We start from the raw sequence: 12,677 nt of genomic DNA on the forward strand, positions 1-12,677 counted from the left end.
CTACACTATTAGACTGTACCACTTGCGTTAATTGAACAACTGCTGCTGCATTTAGAAAGAACACGCCACAGAGGTTGGTAAAGCACCAAGGAAAATTCCTAACTTGCTGGAGCTGCAACGATGCACAACACACACAGCAGCCGACGGTGAGCAGAAACCGTGATCAGCGATCCAAATCTGGAAGTCCACCACCAATACCCCCTTTAACAGAATGGAACGTTTGACTCCATCCCATCGCCACCCCTGGGCGGGAACTACGCTCTTCACCTTACAACATTCCACATAATCTCCTCGATCTTTACACCACGTCGTCCCTCAGATGGACTCCCTGAAGTCTTCCCCTGAAACCTACTGCTCCAAAATCGTTCCTCATGGAGCACTTTAAAAAATTCAAACTGCCAACTGACTCGCTGCAAAGTTTGTCGATTACAATGGCGTAACTATAACTCGGGGCACTGTCTCCCTCCACCAGACGGACAACAAACGCTCTCCTGCAATAGAGCGGTCTGCCGCGAAGTATTGCTGAAATACCCTGGTACCTCATCTGACGTCACTATCCGATTCCCTATTATGATGCTTATTTTCACCACTTGTGTGAAATAGCTTGCTATGGGAAACCAAACAGCCGAAAACATATACCGGCTGAGCTAGCCACAACCTGTCGGGCATCCAGCAGCGCAGGGCTGTTTCACACTCTGGAAGAGACGTTTCAGAATCCCAGCAGATAAGATTCTCTGAGAAAAAGTCTTCGGAAAGTAAGCCCGAAACGAGGTGAAGACTCCAGCCAAACTTTCAATGGATCCTTTCTTGTAGAAAAGACTTGTTACGCAGATGTTTATGCCTACTGTATGGTCCAGCAATCTCACGTTGTAACCAGTCATTTAAGAGAGTTACTGCAGATGGAAAAACGAGTGAATAGAGTTTAACTAAGTATTTTAAATTTTCTATTTTTTTTCAGTAGGGTTTGCGTTTAACAGCTCGTCAACTTTACATTTCACCCAATAATACATTTTTCAGAAATATGTCAAGTAACTTGGAAATTACAAAAATATTTTAATAAAATCGGAGGTTGGAGAAGTTTAACATATTTTTCACAGATTGAAGGCCTTATCTATTCTTAAAAATTGTTTGGAGCTTACAGTATACTGTGTCAGTCAGTTGATGTTAATGCACTTATAAGTTTTAAACAATTTTTGCTCCTTAGAATAGACGTAGCAAAAATTTTACAGTGTCAAACAGGTGACATTTTAATTAATGACGCAGGTATTTTTACATGATACATTTCTCTCGCGGGTCGTCACATAAAAAGATACGATCTTCATTTGTACTGCCAACAGCAGGAAGAAAACTACTCTATCGCAAGTAGCATACAAACAATGTAAACTCCACAGTTAATGTGTAACTTCGAGTATGCAAAAAAAAAATAGCTTGCTCTGTAGTGTGCACAGTATGCATTCGCGTACACAATAGGGATTCACACGTACAAACACACACTCCCACACACACACACACACACACACACACACACACACACACATATATATATATATATATATATATATATATGATATTCTGTGTAGTGTTATACGACACACACTCACTGAGTTCCACTGTATAAGCAACAAAGACGTACAGTAGCAGTCAAGTGAATAGTGTGAGTACAGTAGAATTTGGATCCCATCCTCAGAAATGACCCACTCTTAGTCATGATATGACTGGATTATGATCACCTACAAAACGGGGTGCAACATAAGGTCCCACTATTGAAAATTGACTAAGTGGACCATTTTCAGGCGAGGAGGGGCAGGAGGAGAACCACCATCACTGCGTCATAGGCAGTTCAGGTAATGGTCTCTCTGAGAACCATTGAGCGTTCTTGCCACACATCCTCGGGCTGTCTCCAGGTGGTACCTGCCTCTCTGTGGCATGCATATATTTTCAAGTGGGGACCTGAAAACTTCACAGTCTTAGACACAGTTGCGTCATATTTCATCAAGCTGAAAACTTTTCCGTTACCTGATTTTGCCACAATGATTATCAGCTGCATACCCAGATGTGTTGAATGCTTCGGAGTGGTAGCTATCACACAATGGGTTCATGTCCATATGAAGCAACTCTGGTCTGGGGAATGACTTTTTGCATACTCGTAATGAAACTGGTACATGTACACGTTGTAAACAACAGATTTATACATACTTGCATATAGAGGTTATATTTTTGGTCATCGGTCTTCTGACTGGTTTGATGCAGCCCGCCACGAATTCCTCTCCTGTGCTAGTCTCGTCATCTCAGAGTAGCTCTTGCAACCTACTTCCTCAGTTACTAGCTGGATGTATTCCAAACTCTGTCTTCCTCTACAGTTTTTGCCCTCTACAGCTCTATCTAGTAGCAAGGCAATCATTCCCACATGTCTTAACAGATGTCCCATCATCCTTTCCCTTCTCCTTATCAGTGTTTTCCACATGTTCCTTTCCTCTCCGATTCTGCGCAGAACCTTCCCATTCCTTACCTTATCAGTCCACCTAATTTTCAACATTCGTCTGTAGCACCACATCTCAAATGCTTCGATTCTCTTCTATTCAGGTTTTCCCACTGTCCACGTTTCACTACCATACAATGCTGTACACCAGACGTTCATTCTCAGAAATTTCTTCCTCAAATTAAGGCCGATATCTGATGTTAGTAGACTTCCCTTGGCCAGGAATGCCCCCTTTTTGCCATTACTAGCCTGCTTTTGATGTCCTCCTTGCTCCGTCAGTCATTGGTTATTTTACTGCCTAGGTAGCAGAAATCCTTAACTTCCTCTACTTCGTGACCAACAATCCTGATGTTAAGTTTCTCATTTCTACAACTTCTCATTATCTTCGTCTTTCTTCGATTTAGTCTCACTCCATACTCTGTACTCATTAGACTGCTCATCCCGTTCAGCTGATCCTGTAATTCTTCTTCACTTCCACTCAGGATGGCAATGTCATCAGCGAATCGTATCACGGATATCCTTTCAACCCAAATTTTAATTACACTCCCGAACCATTCTTTTATTTCCATCATTGCTTCATCGATGTACAGATTGAACAGTGGCGGCGAAAGGCTCCATCCTTGTCTTACTTCCTTTTCAATACGAGCACTTCTCCCCCCCCCCCCCCCCCCATAAACCATGGACCTTGCCGTTGGTGGGGGGGCTTGCGTGCCTCAGCGATACAGATAGCCGTACCGTAGGTGCAACCACAACGGAGGGGTATCTGTTGAGAGGCCAGACAAATGCGTGGTTCCTGAAGAGGGGCACCAGACTTTTCAGTAGTTGCAGGGGCAACAGTCTGGATGGTTGACTGATCTGGCCCTGTAACACTAACCAAAACGGCCTTGCTATGCTGGTACTGCGAACGGTTGAAAGCAAGGGGAAACTACAGCCGTAATTTTTCCTGAGGGCATGCAGCTTTACTGTATGGTTATTGATGATGGCGTCCTCTTGGGTAAAACATTCCGGAGGTAAAATAGTCCCCCATTCGGAACTCCGGGCTGGGACTACTCAAGAGGACGTCGTTATCAAGAGAAAGAAAACTGGCGTTCTACGGATCGGAGTGTGGAATGTCAGATCCCTTAATCGGGCAGGTAGGTTAGAAAATTTAAAAAAGGAAATGGATAGATTAAAGTTAGATACAGTGGGAATTGGTGAAGTTCGGTGGCAGGAGGAACAAGACGTTTGGTCAGGCGAATACAGGGTTATAAATAAAAAGTCAAATAGGGGTAATGCAGGAGTAGGTTTAATAATAAACAAAAAAATAGGAATGCGGGTAAGCTACTACAAACAGCATAGTGAACGAATTATTGTGGCCAAGATAGACACGAAGTCCACGCCTACTACAGTAATACAAGTTTATATGCCAACTAGCTCTGCAGATGACGAAGAAATTGAAGAAATGCATGATGAAATAAAAGAAGTTATTAAGATAGTGAAGGGACACGAAAATTTAATAGTCATGGGTGACTGGAATTCGGTAGTAGGAAAAGGGAGAGAAGAAACGTAGTAGGTGAATATGGATTGGGGCTAAGAAATGAAAGAGGAAGCCACCTGGTGGAATTTTGCACAGAGCACAACTTAATCATAGCTAACACTTGGTTCAAGAACCATAAAAGAAGGCTGTATACATGGAAGAAGCCTGGAGATACTAAAAGGTATCAGATAGATTATATAATGGTAAGTCAGAGATTTAGAAACCATTTTTTAAATTGTAAGACATTTCCAGGGGCAGATGTGGACTCTGACCACAATCTATTGGTGATGAACTGTAGATTAAAACTGAAGAAACTGCAAAAAGGTGGGATATTAAGGAGATGGGACCGGGATAAACTGACTAAACCAGAGGTTGTACAGAGTTTCAGGCAGAGCGTAAGGGAACAAATGACAGAAATGGGGGAAAGATATACAGTAGAAGAAGAATGGGTAGCTTTGAGGGTTGAAGTAGTGAAGGCAGCAGAGGATCAAGTAGGTAAAAAGACGAGGGCTAGTAGAAACGCTTGGGTGACAGAAGAAATATTGAATTTAATTGATGAAAGGAGAAAATATAAAAAAATGCAGTAAATGAAGCAGGCAAAAAGGAATACAAACGTCTCAAAAATGAGGTCGACAGGAAATGCAAAATGGCTAAGCAGGGATGGCTACAGGATAAATGTAAGATACATACTGCCTACAGGAAAATTAAAGAGACCTTTGGAGAAAAGAGAACCACTTGTATGAATATCAAGAGCTCAGATGGAAATCCAGTTCTAAGCAAAGAAGGGAAAGCAGATAGGTGGAAGGAGTATATAGAGGGTCTATACAAGGGCGATGTACTTGAGGATAATATTATGGAAATGGACGAGGATGTAGATGAAGATGAAATGGGAGATATGATACTGCGTGAGGAGTTTGACAGAGCACTGAAAGACCTGAGTCGAAACAAGGCCCTGGGAGTAGACAACATTCCATTAGAACTACTGACGGCCTTGGGAGAGCCAGTCCTGACAAAACTCTACCATCTGGTGAGCAAGATGTATGAGACAGGCGAAATACCCTCAGACTTCAAGAAGAACATAATAATTCCAATCCCCTAAGAAAGCTGGTGTTGACAGATGTGAAAATTACCGAAAAATCAGTTTAATAAGTCACGGCTTCAAAATACTAATGCGGATTCTTTACAGACGAATGGAAATACTAGTAGAAGCCGACCTTGGGGAAGATCAGTTTGGATTCCGTAGAAATATTGGAACACGTGAGGCAATACTGACCCTACGACTTATCTTAGAAGCTAGATTAAGGAAAGGCAAACCTACGTTTCTAGCATTTGTAGACTTAGAGAAAGCTTTTGACAATGTTGACTGAAATACTCTCTTTCAAAATCTGAATGTGGCTGGGGTAAAATATATGGAGCGAAAGGCTACTTACAATTTGTATAGAAAGCAAATAGCAGTTATAAGAGTTGAGGGACATGAAAGGGAAGCAGTGATTGGGAAGGGAGTAAGACAGGTTTGTAGCCTCTCCCCGATGTTATTCAATCAGTATATTGAGCAAGCAGTGAAGGAAACAAAAGAAAAATTCGAAGTAGGTATTAAAATCCATGGAGAAGAAATAAAAACTTTGAGGTTCGCCGATGACATTGTAATTCTATCAGAGACAGCAAAGGACGTGGAACAGCAGTTGAACGGAATGGACAGTGTCTTGAAAGGAGGATATAAGATGAACATCAACAAAAGCAAAACGAGGATAATGGAATGTGGTCTAATTAAATCGTGTGATGCTGAGGGGATTAGATTAGGAAATGAGACACTTGAAGTAGTAAAGGGGTTTTGCTATTTGGGGAGCAAAATAACTGATCATGGTCGAAGTAGAGAGGATATAAAATGTAGACTAGAAATGGGAAGGAAAGCGTTTCTGAAGAAGAGAAATTTGTTAACATCGAGTATAGATTTAAGTGTCAGGAAGTCGTTTCTGAAAGTATTTGTATGGAGTGTAGCCATGTATGGAAGTGAAACATGGACGAAAAATAGATTAGACAAGAAGAGAATAGAAGCTTTCGAAATGTGGTGCTATACAGGAATGCTGAAGATTAGATGGGTAGATCACATAACTAATGAGGAGGTGTTGAATAGGATTGGAGAGAAGTTTGTGGCAGAACTTGACTAGAAGAAGGGATAGGTCGGTAGGACATGTTCTGAGGCATGATGGGATCACCAATTTAGTACTGAAGGGCAGCGTGGAGGGTAAAAATCGTAGAGGGAGGCCAAGAGGTGAATACACTAAACTGATTCAGAAGGATGTAGGTTGCAGTAGGTACTGGGAGATGAAGCAGCTTGCACAGGATAGAGTAGCATGGAGAGCTGCATCAAACCAGTCTCAGGACTGAAGACCACAACAACAACAACACCTCGTTCTTTGTCGTCCACTCCTATCATTCCCTCTTGGCTGTTGTACATATTGTATATGACCCATCTCTCCCTACAGCTTATCCCTACTTTTCTCGGAACTTCGAATATCTTGCACCACTTTACACTGTCGAACTCGTTTCCAGGTCGAAAAATCCTGTGTTCGTGTCTTGATTTTTCTTTAGTCTTGCTTCCATTATTAACCGAAACGTCAGAATTGCCTCTCCCGTGACTTTACCTTTCCTAAAGCCAAACTGATTCTCATTTAGCGCCTCCTCAATTTTCTTTTACATTTTTTTGTATATTGTTCTTGTAAGGAACTTTGATGCATGCGCTACTATGCCGATTGTGAGATAATTCTCGCACTTGTCAGCTCTTGTCGTCTTCGGAAATGACTGGATGATGCTTTTCCGAAAGTCAGATGGTATGTCGCCAGACTCATACATTCTACACATTAGCGTGAATAGTCGTTTTGGTGCCACTTCCCCCAATGATTTTAGAAATTATGATGGGATGTTATCTATCCCTTCTGTCTTATTTGATCTTAAGTCCTCCAAAGTTCTTTTAAATTCTGATTCTATTACTGGATCCCCCATCCCTTCTAAATCGACTCGTGTTTCTTCCTCTATCACATCTGACAAATCTTCCCCCTCATAGAGGCTTTCAATGTATTCTTTCTACCTATGTGCTCTCACCTCTGCATTTAACAATGGCATTCCCGATGCACTCTTACTGCTACCACCTTTGCTTTAATGTTTCCGAATGTCGTTTTGACTTTCCTCTATTCTGAGTCTGTCCATCCGATTTTCGATGTCTTCACATTTTTCCTGCAGCCATTTCGTCTTAGCTTCCCTACATTACCTATTTATTTCATTCCTCAGCTGCTTATATTTCTGTCGTCCTGAGTTTCCCGGAACGTTTTACTACTGCCTCCTTTCATCGATCAACTGAAGTAGTTCTCCTCTTACCCATGGTTTGGCAGTTGTCTTCTTTGTACCTATGTTTTCCTTCCCAACTTCTGTGATGGCACTTTTTGGAGATGTACATTCCTCTTTAACTGTACTGCCTACTGAGCTATTCCTTATTGCTGTATCTATGGTCTTAGAGAACTTCAACAGCGTCTCATCATTCCTTAGTACTTCTGTATCCCACTTCTTTGCGTATTGATTCTTCCTGACTAATGTCTTGAACTTCAGCCTACTCTTCATCACTACTATATTGTGATCTGAGTCTATATCTGCTTCTGGGTACACCTTACTATCCAGTATCTGATTTCGGAATCTCTGTCTGGCCATGATGTAATAAAACTGAAATCTTCCCTTATCACCCGGCGTTTTCAAGTATACCTCCTCTTGTTATTCTTGAACAGAGTATTCGCTATTACTAGCTGAAATTTGTTGCAGAACTCAATTAGTCTTTCTCCTCTCTCATTCCTTGTCCCAAGTCCATAATCTCCTGTAACCTTTTCTCCTACTCCTTCCCCTGCAAATGCATTCCAGTCCCCCAACACTATTACATTTTCATCCCCTTTTAGATACTGTATTACTCTTTCAATATCCTCATACACTTTCTCTATCTCTTCATCTTTAGCTTGCGTCTTCGGCATGTATACCTGAACTGTAGTCGTCGGCGTTAGTTTGCTGTCGATTCTGATAAGAACAACCCGGTCACTGAACTGTTCACAGTGACACTCTCTCCGCGCTACCTTCCTATTCATAACGAAACCTACTACTCCCGTTATACCATTTTCTGCTGCTGTTGATATTACCCTATACTCATATCACCAGAAATCCTCGTCTTCTTTCTACTTCACTTCACTGACCCCTACTATATCTAGATTGAGCCTTTGCATTTCCCTTACCAGATTTTCTAGTTTCCCTACCACGTTCAAGCTTCTGACATTCCGCGCTACGACTGGTAGGCCGTTATCCTTTCGTTAATTATTCAATCCTTTTCTCATGGTAACCTCGCCCTTGGCAGTTCCCTTCCGGAGATCCGAATGGGACCTATTCCGGAATCTTTTGCCAATGAGAGATCGTCAAGACACTTCTTCAATTACAGGACACATGTCCTGTGGATACACGTTACGTGTCTTTAATGGAATGGTTTACATTGCCTTCTGCAGTCTAATGCCGTTGACCGTTGCTGATTCTTCCGCTTTTAGCGGCAGTTTTCCACCCCTAGGACAAGAGAGTGCCCTGAACCTCTGTCCGCTCATCTGATCGGCGAATTCTTATGCCGAAAGTCTTCGGCCTCAAATGCTGATTATTAATCAAAATTTAAGCAGCGGTGGGATTCGAACCCAGGACCGAAGGTATTTTGATTATGAAATCAAGACGCTACCCTTAGAGTTATAAGAACCCTATTGAAACGTATGCCATCTTCAGAGCCGCGAGTTCCTTATGAAAGGTTGTGGCCCGGCAACCTGATATGCCGATACATTCTTTCATACGATAATGGTGGTTGGTTGGTTGTTTTGGGGGAGGAGACCATTCAGCGAGGACTTCGGTCCCATCAGGTTATGGAAGGATGGGGAAAGTAGTCGGCCATGCCCTTCCAAAGGAACCATCATGTCATTTGCCTGGAGTAATTTAGGGGAATCACAGAAAACCTGATTCAGGATGGCCGGACGCGGATTTGAACCGTCCTCCTCCTGAATGCGAGGCCAGTGTGCTAACCACTGCGCCACCTCGCTCTGTACACCGTAGTGCTCATCTAAAAGACTTAAGGGGCTCCGGAAAGCCCTATCCTTGCAATGTTAAAATAACGCTTATAAATTACATCTTTCCTCACAAAGTATTTGAGGTAGGAAGTTGAACAATTTACAGACTATTTATTGGAATATGGGCTACAACTTAACACAGGGATTTTACAAAATTTTAGTTCAGTTATTAAAGATGATTTTTTTTCAATTGTAATGAAAATTCACAACATTTTTTGCAATTTTTTATTTATATATTCAAAAATATACAGTTTTTTGGAAAAAGGCTGTGTTAAATTATGCAGAAGGTACTGTGTAACATTTACTGAAAGTTTGAAACAAATCTGTTTGGAAGATCCTTAGAAAACATGTAATTAGTATGAGAAAATAAAAGTTTTGGGAATCGAGCGACAAAGATTGGATTAACTTTTTAATGCATTCCAGGTCCATAGGATGGATTATCTTCATCCTCTGCAAACTCCTCCTCCAGCTTCCTCTTGTTCCTCCTCCTGTTTACTCTTGCTTGTATTTCTAGACTCTTTACAGCCCTGTCTGCAGCCCGAAGGCGTTCCTTGTCTAAAGCAAGCATCGCTCGTACCATGTTAGAACCTATCTTCATTCCCATATTTCTAAATACCTTGCACCTTACAATGTTGCCATCATTGAAAGTCGCAACAGCATCATACACACCAAAGTGAAGTGTTTCTATTCCAACAAATACAGTCTTGGGGATTCTCGACCATATAACACTATTTACACTTTCATTGGGGTTTTGAGTTTTTCCGTGAATACACTTTTTCAACAGTTCAGGTGCTGCTAAGTCTCTGAAAATAGGTTTTATCACCTCCATTATTGCATGAGGCAGACTATGCTTATGAGTGTACACTTCACCAGTTAACAATACTTTGTTATATTTACACCAACTGTCTTCTTCTTTGGGACACAAGCTATGTTGGGGATTTTCATCGTCTTTATTGTTTACAGTAATAACACATACCTTTGGCTTTCCAACATTTCTCCTTTTCTTAAAAGCCTTCAGAGGATTTCTAATAACTTTACTTTTACTCATTATTATACTTCAACAAAACAGAGACTCAAGAAACAGAATTAATTACGAATATTTTCGAGATAACGACAGAGTAAATAAACATGAAACAATCGACAATCACACCAGCGATATATATTGAACCATCACAGGTTAGCCACAACACATACTTTATCTCACATCACTAAAATGTACCTGATGAACACGGACGTTAATAATAACATCATTTGACAGCAGTTTAACAGCGCCACAGTGGGTCACGCCCATGTAGAACACATTTCCAAAAAGTTTAAAAATAGTTGTAGTCTTCGGAATTGAATAAATTATATATCTATTAAAAGGTAATAGTCTGCAGATTCAGAAAACGCAAAAAAGTAAAAATTGAACTTTTCATGATTTGGAGCCTTTCCGGAGCCCCTTAAAGTGACTGCAGTGGTTTCTAGCTTTCCTGCAAACTGCATTGTTCATTAATATATTCAAATCTTTTCAGATACATTGTTTACCTTCAACTTCCTCCATTGTCGTCAACAGCTTGGTGTGGGAACCATTTCTCAGAACTCGATCATCTGAACATAATGCATATCTTCGTGTGCGTGATGCAGCCTCTTAGACACATTAAATCTACCTCCTTAATGTATTTGATTCCAGAATATGCAGCCACAGATAAGAAATTACAAAATATGATGATTTTATCGCTAGAGAGACATCAAAGCCCTCCAATATGTAGACATCGAGGCATTAAATACCCATACAAATTAATACACGATCAACGTGAATCCTTAGCCTGTTTATTGAACTTTTCACCCATTCATAGGTTATTTGCCTTGGCGTGCATATGGGGAGATTGGGACAGTCCCCCTGCAGTGAAAAGAACAGCAGCATAACAACATCGGTCAAGAGTTCGATGTTGATGCATATATTATTGAGCACCGGGGTGCAAAATAGCTCAGGCACAATGTAGTATAGTGAAGGATACAACGTGCATATTTCCGTGTATACACTTCCGAATTATTTGAAACTGTCTTTCATTAACTGGACATCTGTGTCCATATAAAGACTTCGAAACTCGCCTGACTTGATGAAGTCTTTCTCCAAATGAACATAAACCGCATCCAATATAGCATCACTGTAATTTTACTGAAGAATGCAATAAGTTGGGCAGTGGGCTTTCGTTAAGTTTCTCTAGCGAATCCGGATATTCGTATGGAAATACAACTTTCTCCTTTACAAGCTGAGACAGAATCATCAGTGCATCAGCATGTGCAGCTCGAGTCAGATGCGTATTCTCTCGACAAATTGTTCTAGGAAGTTTCTGAAGTGGTGCCTCTTTGAACTGCAACGAGATCAGAAAGGGCAGAATGACAGTCCTGGTGATTTTCTTTAAAAACTTATCTTTCTCTGTGTTGTCAGCTAGAACAGCAATCCAGTCGTTCCACAAACCAAAATCAGCCAAAACACAACTAGGAAATGAGCATAATACCTGCTTAAATTGTGAATGAAAAGAGGTATGCATCATGGTACTTGATAATTCGAGTTGCATGAATCATCTGCACGGACTTCACCAGTTAATTGGCAATGAACCCTTCATGATGTTTCAGCTTCATTAGCTAATGGCTGGCCACAAATGTAGCATTGAGCTGCTGTCTCACATAATGATCGATCTTCCTCCATGTTGGTCACTGGGATGTCGGACTAGGAACATAGGTGTGATAAATCGTATCAACTTACTTTGCAAGTTCTTGCAAATCAGAGAGTAACCGTGTCCAGGGATCCTCGCCAGTGTACAATAAAAATAACTAGAGTACTAAGTGAGACAATGGAATCACCCATACATTGCAAACTGGGGTGAGATGCACTCACAGTCCGCACATACAATGAAGCGTACATGCTCCCTGTGGAGAATGTTCTGAAACTTTATTATTCGTCAAAACACGCATCTGTTAACATACCATGTTCTGTGTAGAGCAATCCTCCAGATGCTCTGTTAATCGCTCATTCATATTAAACAGGTTCAGGCACCAGGATGTATAGGATATGCAGCTTTATGTTCTAACAATTTAACATGAAATGAGGCAGGACGTGTTCTTGATCCAGCAGTAGCCTTTTGCCTTTTGGAAGACTGACAACAAATCTGTGTGTGTGTCATATTCCAGCCAGCAAATGGGAAAAGTGAAGGAGTCCAACATCTATATGCTTATTCTAAATATCATCATTGTGCTTATGATGTGCATTCACATAAGCTGAGTAGATGAATAGATTTGTGGGGATTCTGCCTCTCAAATTTAGCTATGCCCTAGAGTTTCATGGGAAATTTAATATCATGATGTTTATAGTCACTACAAATATTATCCACACGATATTAACTTGTATGCTGTGCATATTTCTTATAACTTCTCTCACTAATGAGAAGCGACCACAAAAAGTAATAGCTGGGGTTATAGTTCACATTACTAACGCCCTCTTATCTAACTGCATCTTCTGGTAGAAAGATATAGGAGACTCCCCATGTATTGGAAACACACAAGCATA

The sequence above is a fragment of the Schistocerca nitens genome, chromosome 7 (assembly GCF_023898315.1).
Source record: "Schistocerca nitens isolate TAMUIC-IGC-003100 chromosome 7, iqSchNite1.1, whole genome shotgun sequence".
In the NCBI taxonomy this organism is placed as follows: Eukaryota; Metazoa; Arthropoda; class Insecta; order Orthoptera; family Acrididae; genus Schistocerca; species Schistocerca nitens.